This window comes from Phaseolus vulgaris, chromosome 11, assembly GCF_051622355.1.
Source record: "Phaseolus vulgaris cultivar YP4 chromosome 11, ASM5162235v1, whole genome shotgun sequence".
Lineage (NCBI taxonomy): Eukaryota > Viridiplantae > Streptophyta > Magnoliopsida > Fabales > Fabaceae > Phaseolus > Phaseolus vulgaris.
The window spans coordinates 42,947,208-42,959,802 of NC_143508.1; the positions used below are offsets into that span (position 1 = coordinate 42,947,208).

At 32.4% G+C, this 12,595-nt stretch overlaps 1 pseudogene across 1 annotated transcript; it reads right to left on the bottom strand.

Moving 5' to 3' along the window:
- Nucleotides 1-8,237: 8,237 nt before the first annotated feature.
- On the bottom strand, nucleotides 8,238-12,058 carry LOC137824230 (putative disease resistance RPP13-like protein 1; annotated as a pseudogene). The gene has a single exon (XR_016517703.1). The product of XR_016517703.1 is annotated as a putative disease resistance RPP13-like protein 1 (transcript).
- Nucleotides 12,059-12,595: the final 537 nt, after the last annotated feature.

Consider the following 12,595-nt stretch of genomic DNA (forward strand, 5'->3'; position numbering starts at 1 on the left):
AGGATTTAATTAGTTAGGATTTTATCATTTATTTAATTAGTTAGGATTTTATCATTTATCTTTATCATTTGTAATCTCTTTAGTACTTTATAAATAGAGTATTGAACTATTATTTGAGATATGAATAATATATGTAGTTTGTTTCCTTTTCTCAATTCTCTATCATTGTTCTTGTTCTTGGTATAATCGGAAGCCACCTAAAGGTTCCCTTTGTCCAAAGCCTAAACGTTCTTCGAAATCTCTTACGAGATGACCTAAACACTTCTACACACAATCGTTCATATCAATTGGTATCAGCTAGGACCTTCCAGTACTTCAATGGCAGATTCAACACGCTCCGCTCAAGCTACTAAAGAGATGGAAGATCGAATTTGCCAAAGGATGGATAATAGGTTTATGGAACTCGCGACTACGTTGAAGGAAACCTTGACTCTTTCTATGAAAGACACCATTCAGGATTTACTTACTCAATCTCGAGGTGAACGCTCCCCTGGACCCTCACATGACACGCGCGGACCTCGCACGGGGTCTTCTTATGTTTGTGGCACGCGGTTGACACGCATCGACTTTCCCCGATTCAATGGCGAAAATGTTAACCAGTGGATTTACCAATGCGAAAATTAATTTCTCATTGACAAGACTCCAGAGGAATTCAAGGTACAGTTGGCACTTGTGCATCTAGAAGGCAAGGCCTTGCAATGGCATATCGCACTTATGAACTCTGATTTAGATATGGATGCACCTTCATGGCCAGGATTCACCAAAAGTCTAAAAGATCGGTTTGGTGCAATTGGCGATGATCCCATGGTTGCGTTGATGTGTCTACGACAAAAGACTTTCGTTGATGCCTATCACGAAGAGTTCGATTCAATCATTACAAGGTTGAAGTTAGCTAATGATCATATTCTCAACTGCTTCCTTGGTGGCTTAAAGCAAGACATCCAAATGATGGTACACATGTTCCAGCCTACGTCTCTACAACATGCGTTTACTTTGGCCAGGACGTATGAAGTAGCCCATTCAAGCAATTCGTTGGCCAACCTAGATAGGGGAGTCTTGGGTCCAACACCAGTGCCTATGTCATCGTTTGCTCCAATCAATGCGGCCCCCACACCCAACCCAAAATGCCACTTAACGTTGGAGTTCATAGCAGAACGCAAAGCCAAAGGCCTTTGTTATTTTTGTGATGAACCCTACTCAATGGAGCACAGTAGGGTACACAAGCAATTACAACTTCACGTCATGGAGATGGAGGAAGAAGATGACCCCCTTGATCGTCCTCCCAGTGAAACGACTGAATTATTGCAAAGGAAGGAGCCACAAATCTCAGTCTACGCATTAACCGGAGTGGCTGGGTTCAAAACTATGAGAATAACTGGATATCATAAAACACGACCTTTACATATTCTCATTGATAGTGGCAACACTCATAATTTCTTAGATACCCAAATGGATTAAAAATATGGGTGCATAATTGAGACGATTGCCCCTTTGAATGTTGTGGTAGCAGATGGGTCAAAGATCAAGATATCTTACGTGGTCAAAAATTTTAGTTGGACAATTCAGCACACAACTTTTACTGCTGATATGCTACTCCTTCCTTTGGGGTGTTGCGATTTAGTGCTAGGAATTGAGTGGCTCATAACATTGGGCGATATTTTATGGAATTTCGACAAACTCACTATGGAGTTCAATGTACAAGGAAGGCAACATGTTCTACGTGGCTCTGTGGGCCCCAAGATCAAACTTACACCCAAGCAACAATTGAGTAAAGTTTTTCTTGAAGATGTGCATTTATCTATGATTCACATTGGTGCAAAGGAGGAGATGTTGTTGCATTCCTTGTATGCCGCACAAAAGGAGATTCCAACTGAGATCGCGAATCCATTCCACGAATTTGCAGATGTTTTTCCAGAACCACAACAATTACCACATTTTCGACCAGGCCATGATCATCATATTCCTTTGCTTCAGGGAGTTAATCCTGTCAACAAAAGGCCTGTAAAGTACCCATTGTTCCATTCTTGAGGGCAAGAATGTTGTTGTGGGGAGGGCATTGTTATATTCTAAAGTTTTAGGATTTAATTAGTTAGGATTTTATTACGATGTTATCATTTATTTAATTAGTTAGAATTTTATCATTTATTTAATTAGTTAGGATTTTATCATTTATCTTTATCATTTGTAATCTTTAGTACTCTATAAATAGAGTATTGAACTATTATTTGAGATATGAATAATATATGCAGTTTGTTTCCTTTTCTCAATTCTCTATCATTGTTCTTGGTATAATCGGAAGTCACCTAAAGGTTCCCTTTGTCCAAAGCCTAAACGTTCTTCGAAATCTCTTACGAGAGGACCTAGACGCTTCTACACACGATCATTCATATAAAAAAACCTGTTGTTTGTTTTGGATGCTTTACACTACAAGAAAAACGCGAATTACATACAGATTATTACATACGGATTTAATTCCGTATGTAAACAGGTATTACATACGGATTTTTTCCGTATGTAAATATTGGCACCATAAAATAAAATTAGCAGTGAATGGGATTCGAAGCCAAGTTCCTTAAGCAATCCTTCAACAACTAAAGAAAATTTAACCACTACACCAAGCAAATTCTTTAGTTTTATTATACTTATTATTATTAATAATACTAACAATATTAATAATACTAACAATATTAATAATACTAACAATATTAATAATACTAACAATAATAATAATACTAACAATATTAATGATACTAACAATATTAACATATGAATCACATTTAATTTATCTATAATCTACTTGAATCTAAACATAATTTATTATATTATCTATTAGTATGAATCACATTTAATATATGTCATACTCATAGTCATCATATTACCTATTACATTAAAATCAACTATCATATTAATTATTATTTTACGATCATATTGACTTAATTAAGTTCATTATAGGTAGTTGGTTTTACTTGTGTGTTATAGTAAAGAATATTGTCAACAAACAATATTATCTTTTAACATAGAATGATGACTTTTACATTAACTATTAATTAAATTTCAAAAACAGATTACTAGTTAGCATATCATTATAGTTTAAACTATATTAATTATTCCATAAATCTATGTAAAAAGTTGTTACTAAATAACCCTTTCTACTAATATATAAATCATAATGACAAAGTGATTAAATAATTTATAATTTAAAATACTTTAAAAATTATACATTATATCAATTTTAATCTATGTAAGTAAATATTTGAAAATAAGATTTCTTTTATCGACAAAGAATAAAAAAAATTAAAGGAAACATTTTAAGGATATTTCAATCCTTATACAAGAATCTCAAATCAGAAAAGAAGTGTAAGATACAAGCATCTATATAGCCATCTAACAAAAACTTCACAACTACCTATAATAACCTATATTTGAAAATAAGATATCAAATAATTTTATATTAATATATATATATATAATATGAAAGTAAATTTAAATTTAACCATGAGTTTTAAAAAATTAATGATTAAATAAAAAAATATATTAATCAATATATATGTATTTATAGTATTAAAGTTATATTAATATTATATAATTTCTTCCTTTTTCTCTCTATCTATCTATATCCGGATAAAAGTAATATTACTCAAGTCAAATAAAACTACTATACACACACAATAAATATCTAAATGTATATTTATATCAAAATTAATATTAATAATATGAATATAATATTGATAATATGAATATAATATTAATAATATGAATATTAATAATATGAATATTAATACTAATAATATTAATAATAATATTAATAATATTAATAAATATTAATAATAATATGAATATGAATATTAATACTAATAATATTAATAATAATATTAATAATATGAATATTATGTTAATAATAATATTAATAAATATTAATAATATGAATAATATTAATAAATATTAATAAATATTAATAATATTAATAATATAAATATAATTTATTTTATTATTATTATTAATAATAATAATTATATTAATATGTATAAATTATATTAATATGTATAAATTATATTATTATGTATAAGTATAATAAAAATGATAATATGACCAAAGAACTTGTCTAGTCAGAATGCCTCTAGGATTAATAATAATTAGTAATAATGAAAAAATTAAAAAATAAACTTTTTACATTACATACGGATTTTGACTGTATGTAATTCCAATTTTTCTTGTAGTGTTATGTGCAGTGTGTTGAAGATGGTTGCTGCCCCTTCAAGATTGTGTTTGATGAAGACTTCTATGTACATTGCATTTGTATTTTGCTTTGCTTTAAGTATGTCTTAGGTAGTGCTTAGAGGTTGTCTAAGAGTGGGCTTTTTGCTGAGTAACTCACCTCATAACCACTGGCCATGTGATAAGAACAAGCATAAGTTTTCTTAAACTGTTTTTCACATGTTTTACAAAAAACACGTTTACTGCATAAAAATAAATCTGTTCTTTTCTAAATAAACAGATTCATTTTTACACTGATGCCTTGGCTAAGTCTTGTGAAAATTAGTTTTTGTGCATCATGTATTTTGGCTAAGTCTTCTATCTTTCAAAACGACTGAGTTTTAAATAGTTAAACTTTCTCTGTTTTCGTTTTGAAAAATAAATCTGTTCATCTGCAAATGAATAGATTCTTTTTGTCTCTGGTGCCATGTCAAGCTTAAACGATTTTCAGTTTTATCTCAGCACCAGAATGGTTGACTAAGTCTCCTCACTTAACAAATTCTCTAATTGATTTTGAAAATAAATCTGTTCATTTTATTTTCAATCTGTTCATTTTATAACAGCTTTAACTGTTTTTCAAAAATCTGTTATAAGTTGGTTTTCTATAAAATGCAAACTTGTTTCTGAGTTTAAATATCGTTCATACATTTGCAAAAAACAAGTTTTGACAGCAGAGAATCAAAAGTTTACAAAGGATTAGCATTTGTTCTTCAAAGATTTCAAAAATCACAAAGTGCTTGTTCTTGGTTTGGTTCCAAAAGCTTGGTGTGAGGTGCAGCTACTGTTCTAGCAATCTTGCCTACTGGTTTAAGGCAGATCTTTGTATCCTCAATCAGGTGTAGTCGTTTCACTTCTCATTTCTTGTGATAGTTTGGTTGAACACTCTTCTTGATAGGTTTTCTTGAAGAGTGGGTGTGTGCTGAAATAGGTTTTTTCAGCAAGAGTACCTAAGTTCTTGTAGGTTTCAAGAACAGTGGGAATTGTACTTGGTTGTACTGTGTTTTAGTGATTTCCACCTGGTTTTGGTGAAGACTGGATGTAGCTCAGTTGAGTGAACCAGTATAACTGCTTGTGTTCATTCTCTCTCACTCTCTGCAATTTCGTTTCTGCATAATTGATAAAACAGCAAAGAAATAAATTTGTTCAATTGAAAATAAATCTGTTCTTTCTGGGCACTGTGCATACTGTTCTTAATTTCTGAAAAGTTGTTTGAATCTGATAAGAACATATAAAATCTGCTAAAAGCCACTGGAACAGATTGACTGTGATAGGTTGCTCAAGAAATTGTCAAAGCTATTAATTGAACCTTAAACAATTGCTTAAAGTTGAAGCTTGCTGTTCTGTGATTCATTGTTCTTAATTTCTGGAAAAGTGTCTGGTTTCAATAAGAACACTGATAATCTGTTAAAGGCTAATAAAACAGGTTGTGTGTGATAGGTTGTCTCACTAATTGTCAAGCCCTTAACTGAACCTAAATCACACAAATTGGAATTAAGGTTTGCTGTTTTTGTGTTTCACTGTTTTTTCAATATGATATCTGTGTGTGTGCATCTGGAAAATCTATCTGCATAATCTTGTGATTAACCTTGCTGTATTAAAAGCTTTTCAAATAAAAACAGTGCTGAAATAAATCTGTTCATTTTCACATAAATCGATTTATTTTCTGTAAAACTGGGTTAAACACTGTTTCTGCGAGAAAGTTTTAAAAGGTCAATTCACCCCCCCTCTTGAACTTTGGCACTATTAAATCCAACACAGTGTTCTTACAAGGTCGGATTCCTCTTACAATGACTTCTTTTGTCTTCGTATTCTCGTTCTCCCGGCTTTTATGGTGATTTTCAGTTTGTACTTCCCTTCTCCGAGATGTCCTATGGTATTTATAACTTTGAGATGAGTCTCAACTGTTATGGATTTGCTCTTGGATTCAGACTTGGGCCCAATTATGCCTTAATCATAGTTTATAATTAAACTTGTTTAATTAAAGTTAATTATGAGTTTATTGTCTATTCTTAGATTTATTCGGCCTTGTCAACCATTCGATCTCTCGGTCATGTGGTAGTAGATGCAGTATATGATATAATTCTTTCTATAAATGCGTAATGCTCAAAATTATTTATGCTTGGTCTGAAATATGATGCAGAGCAACCTAGATTTGACAAGAAATGCCATTTCATGGATAAGCTGGTTTGGGAAGTGTCTCAGCATTACAAGTAACCTACTTTGCCTTTCAAGCTTAAACATGGTGAGTTATCTGGCCAGCTTGCATTTCAAATTTTGTTAACTTCAGCTTTGATTAAAAAAACTGCTGTAACTCTTGTTACATCTCTCTCGTACTTTGTAATAAATGAATTCTCATTTTAATTAGACTTTCAAAAAGTGATGAAATATCTGGGATCATAAGAATTGAAGGACATTTGAATTATTTCCTAGATAGAAATTTAGTAAGAAATAAATATATTAAAAAAGGATTGTGCAAGTTAAAGTAATTGAACACATCAAGTTTACTCCTGTAAAAACTATGAAGCTGTTCTAACAGAGTTATCGACTTTCGATTTTCCACTGGGAGAATAATCATTCCATCAAAATTCCAGGAATGGATAAAAAAGACAATATAATAGTAAGAATCACGTTCACAAAATTAAGATTAGTTCTAAAATTTGAACCAAATAAAAAAATGAAAATGATCAGTGTAAATTAAAAAAAAATGGTGTGAATTTTAATGTTCTTTTAGGAGCAAAAGACACGAACAAATAAAACCACAAAACAAAACTATGTAGGTATTGTTTGCTGCCTACGATGTTCACACTAGGTTTGAGTGCAATAAGTGAAATCTTCTTTTGAAACTGAGTAATGGGTTTCTTTTTATACAAAATTTTTTCTTTAATTTTTTGTTTGTCACAGGTAAAAGTTGTAGAAATTCAAGAAACAAATTTTCAATTTTAAATATTATACAAAAATAAAAAATTATAAAGGGAAGATGAAAAAAGTTGAAAAAAATTCACCTCAGAACAAATTTTGTTATACCTTTATATTATAATTATTATTTTTATTTTGACAATTGATATTTTGATTATATAATAAAAATATAAACATATATTTGCGATAGTGTTTACCTTTTTACCAGCTACTATAATATATATTAGAGGAAAAATATTATAAAGTAATAATAATAAAAAAAATATCACCATAAATTTTACTATCATCATTATAATAGACATTCAGGAAAAAACATTATAAAATTATAATATAATAAAAAAATAATAACAATCAACCTTATTTAGAATTTTATCAACCTTGTATGAAATTTATATTTACAACATATCATAAAAGTCAATTTTTGAAATAAAATCTCTTTCATTATAATATGTACTACTTGGCATCTGAGACTACTTTTATTCTCCTGTTATTTAACACTATTTTAGTATGGGATAATTTCATCTAATTGTTAGCTAACACTATTTTGGCTTGATAACTGATTACTATCAATACGTAATTAACAAGTATTTGAGTTATTTACAGGATACATACCCATGAAAATAATATAAATGAAAAAAATTCCAATATAAGATGTTAGATTTTTTCAATTTTCTAAAAGAAGTAACTTGATAACATAAAAACCTCTGAATGTTGAATACTAACTTTGTGACTGATATAAGCAAAGTGGAGATAAAATATGAAAAAAAAGTATATAGTACAATGAATTTCTAGTACAAGAGGAAATCATCAAAAACACTAAAAAATTCAAGTCAATAAATCTGAAAGGATCTGAAAGGAGGTTTTAGTTCAGTAAAGTTAAACTGGAACTTGTAAAAATGTTAAATAACCTTTATTTTGTAGTGTTGTGTTTGGTTAGGTGAGAGAAAAAAAAAGGCTTATTTGGATGAATGCAAGAAGAAAATTAAAGAATCTGTGGGAAATTTATATCTCAACCTAAAGAAAAGGATTAGTGTGTGAATAACAAGAGAAAATAAAAACAGAAGAGGTTGACATAATTGTGACTTGTCATTTTCAATAAAATTATAATATATTATTACAGTATATCTGATATAATTTTGTTATGTTTGATTATTTGTTTAAACAGTAATAAAATATTATTAATCTCTTCAACAATATTTGTTTATCGCTTTCCTATCAAGCCATATAGTTTTAATGTGAGCAATCTTTTCCCAGTCTTTACCTTCATTTTTCTTGCACCGTTGTTTGAGCAACGGACAATTTGTAATTTTGAGTTGTGAAATGGATTCTGGAAGGCCCTCCTTTGGCAAACATTGGAGTATTGGACAGTTACTGAGCAACAATTTCTGAAGAGAAGAGAGGTGATAGAGACCCCTGTAGTTCAGTTTCTTAAGATTTGGACAATCTTTTATGTGTAGCTTAGTAAGGGAGACTGGGAGCAAACCTTCACTCGGAAAACACTCCACATCCTCCTTTTCAATAGACAAAGATTGTATGGAAGGGTTGGTTCCCCAAACCCCGTTCTTTTAGTGAGGCAACAACTTTAGAGCAATTCAAGAGATAGATGTGTTTTAGATTTAATGGCATACATCCGTCAGACAACTCCACTCCTAGACAATCCTTTATATGCAGATAACTAAGAGATGGAAGTAGGGAAGACATGCATTTAGGCATTGATTTCAATTTTTCCAATTCTTCAATATGAAATGTCTCTAGCTCAGGTGCAAATAATCCTTCATTGGGAAATGATTCAAATTCAGAGCATTTTTTAATTATCAGACTCTTCAAATGACCGTGAGGGTGCCCCTGTGATATCATTTGCAGGTTATGACATCTGCCTAAACTAAGGTAGCAGAGTTTCGGAAACAAGTCTAGAGGGAAGTTAGTGAGAGAGTCACAACATTTAATGATACGCAATTCTACAAGAAAATGGTAGCAATGGTTTATGGGAATATTAATGCCCCGACAACAATAAATAGTTAAGGATTGAAGAAGAGTATGAGATAGGAGCATATCAACTGAAGATGTCTCCATCTCCACACCTTCAATTTCTAGAGTCGAAGCCTCAAGTTGTTTGCAGACATCAATAGTTTGATACTTTAAATGAGAAAGGTGTTCTGACAAGTACCCTTTCAGTTTTGGACAATTCCACACTGAAAGATGTCTAAGACTTGGAAAAGCACTTGTCTTGCATTCCCATTCTTCCCATTTCGGCATATCATCAAAGATCAATGTTTCCAAGGATGCAAATGCAGATGAGCTATTCCCATAAAAATTAGCATCTATCCTCACTATTTGATGAAGGCAGTAAATTTTCAAGTACTTGAGAGATGTTAAAATTCCAAGGGAAGGCAACTGCAGGCAATGTTTACAGGTATTCAAAGTTAAGGACACAACATTCAATAGAGAATTATCAGATAACCAACGGGGAAATTGTGTTCCACCATAGCCATAGATTGATAACTTCTCCAAATGTCTGCAAGGTTGCAAATTCTCTAGTATTTCTCTTTCCTTTATTGATTCGTCAGTGTTCTGCTTCAAACTCCATTGTAAATGTAACCCCACAATATTTGTTTTATTCTTCAAATCCACTGCCAATGCATCACAGGGATTCACCATATTTTCAAGATTTTTAATTGACAGCTCTCCGTGAACATCAAGTTCTCCTAGTTGTTCAATATTGGACTCATTGTTTTTGCCAACCTCAAACCCACCCATCCATACTTGAAGATTCTTCAACTTTCCTAAAAGAACCGGAGCCTTTCTTAATGAACTTCCAATAAGTTCAAGGAGGTGCAAGTTAGTGAGCTCATGCAAAGTCGAGGGCAGCTCCTTCAGAAGGTTACAGTAGTTGAGCTTCAACACTTGCAAGTTATAAAGTGAACAAATTGAGTCGGGAAGTCTCTCTATGTCTGTGCTTGAAAGGTCTAATGAACGGAGATGTATAAGATTGGCTATAGTTTCAGGAACCTCTTTTATGTTAAGAGAGTAAGACAAAGATAAGATGCGTAAGAATTTAAAGTTGGAGATCAACTCTTGTATTGACATCCCACAATTCCTGGACAAAAATGTTCGTAGCCTTTTAGCATCACATAAACTCCTATACTCATCACATTCAACAGGATTATTTACCGTTGAAAAGTGACGGGTAGTCTTTGGTACGTTTCCTGGTTTATCAACACCTAACCTGTAGCATATTTCACCAGAAACATATTTTGCTAAATCATTTAGAAGGTCATGCATCACAAATTGTGTTCTTTTGTACATTATTTCTTCTCCTGTAATTGACTTTTGGAAGAATGACCTTGATAACATATCATTAAAGTATTGTTCACCTACTTCTTTTGGAGACTTGCTTTGCCAAGAGCATTGTAGAAAATTTTCAGCCATCCATGATAGAATTAAGCTCTCCTTGTCAAACTTATGGCCTTTGGGGAATAACGCACAATAAGCGAAACATCTCTTGAGATGAGAAGGAAGATGGTAATAGCTCAATAACAAAGCGGGGATGATTTTACTATCTTCTATTGGTAAGTCCCATATGTTGCTTCTCAGTACACCTTCCCAATCTGAAATAGATGACTTTGACTGTAAAAGACCTCCTACCGTTTCAAGGGCCAGAGGCAATCCTTGTCACTTTTCAACTATCTTCATGCCAATCTTCTCCAACACAGAATTCCACTTAGAGTTATCATCTTGAAATGCATGTTTAGTAAAAACTTGCCAACTGTGTTCTTTTTTTAATTGCTTTAGTTGGTGAATATTGTTTGACTCCATGATAGAAGCAACTTTGTTAATGCGTGTTGTGATAAGAATTTTACTTCCCTTAGCACCATATTTAAGAGGAGTTTGTAATGATTTCCGTTGATCTCGGTGTTCGTTCCAAACGTCATCCAAAACCAGAAGAAACTTCATTCCATTCAATTTTTCTTTCAATCTTCCCTGAACCATTTCTAGGTTTCTGCTATTATCAGTTTCCTTATGAATTGACTCAAAAATTGCTCTGGTTAACATGAAAACATCGAATTCATCAGAAACGCAAACCCAAGCTTTGATAGCAAATATGCCCTCTATCATTGGATCATTGTATACCTGTTGAGCAAGTGTGGTCTTACCCATCCCGCCCATACCCACAATAGAAAGTATTGAGAAGTTGTTATGATTGTTACTGTCAGATGTCAACCAATCAAGGATGATTTCTTTGTCCTCATCTCTGCCATAAATAACCTCTTCAGCCACCAACGATGAAGATTCATTTCTTTTCTCTAACACTTTATTACCCAATTCCAATCCCACACCAACATTTTTCAGACCTAGATCATCCTTTTGGTTTAAAAGAGATTCAAGGTCATCTAGGACTTCTTTCAGCTTGGGTTCAAGAATGCGTACCTTGTTAGAACTGCTTTGGTATTGAAGTTCTGACTCAGTTTTGGAGAATTCATAGTCTATTTCATCCAGCAGATCCTCTGTGTCCAGCAACACGTCTCTGACCTCATCAAGCCACGCTTTAACATATGCATTTCTGAACTGCTTTAGTTCTGCATCATCAACCACAGCATTGATGGACACCAACTTTCTCCTCAAATTTTTCAGCAGCTTCTCATCCAACTTTCTCCCACGAAAGTAGTGGAGAAGTTGATGAGAATCAAGCTTGTCAAATAGGAGCTGGAGAACAGCACCAAAAAGAGCACCACCAAGTGTTTCTAGGACTGGCATGGTTGGAAAGGAAGTGGGGAAATGAAAGAGAAGAAAGGGTTGTGAAAGATGGAAGTGAAGCTGAGTGACGTGAATGAAGGAGTGAGGATTTTGTTGGAGATGGATTTACTTGAATAAAGGAGTGATGGGCAGGAAGCAGTAGCTGTTGATGATTATTATTGCCGACATCACCATGTGGGTTTCACAGTATTTTCTATCAACTTCGGGGAATTAGTCTATTTCGGTGGCTTCCTTTATGAATGAAGACACCCAACCCACTATTAATTCGGTCCATTTTGTTTTTTCTTTTAGCATGAGTGATTCCTTATTCAGGATGGTTTGGAGTGTAACAACAACTATATTTGATGAATTAAATGTCTCAAGTAGTTGATTGTTTGTCTTAATATATTTGTCGTTTGTGTGATATGAACGATCTTTTTCTGGTTGAAGGTAAGTATTATGTCACTGATTTTTTTGAACTTTGTTTATAGTTGTGAATGGTAATATTAAACGACCTCAAGATGAAGACATTCAATCCAATGTACTGGAATTAATAATGCTGACCCAGCTGCAACACTTGGTATAAAACTTCCATTCTTGGTTATGATTGTCAAGAATCTAAACAAGTATTTCACATTTGAGATTCGAGTTTTCAAGTGTGTAAGTCTGCCCATATTTGTATGTCTAAGGG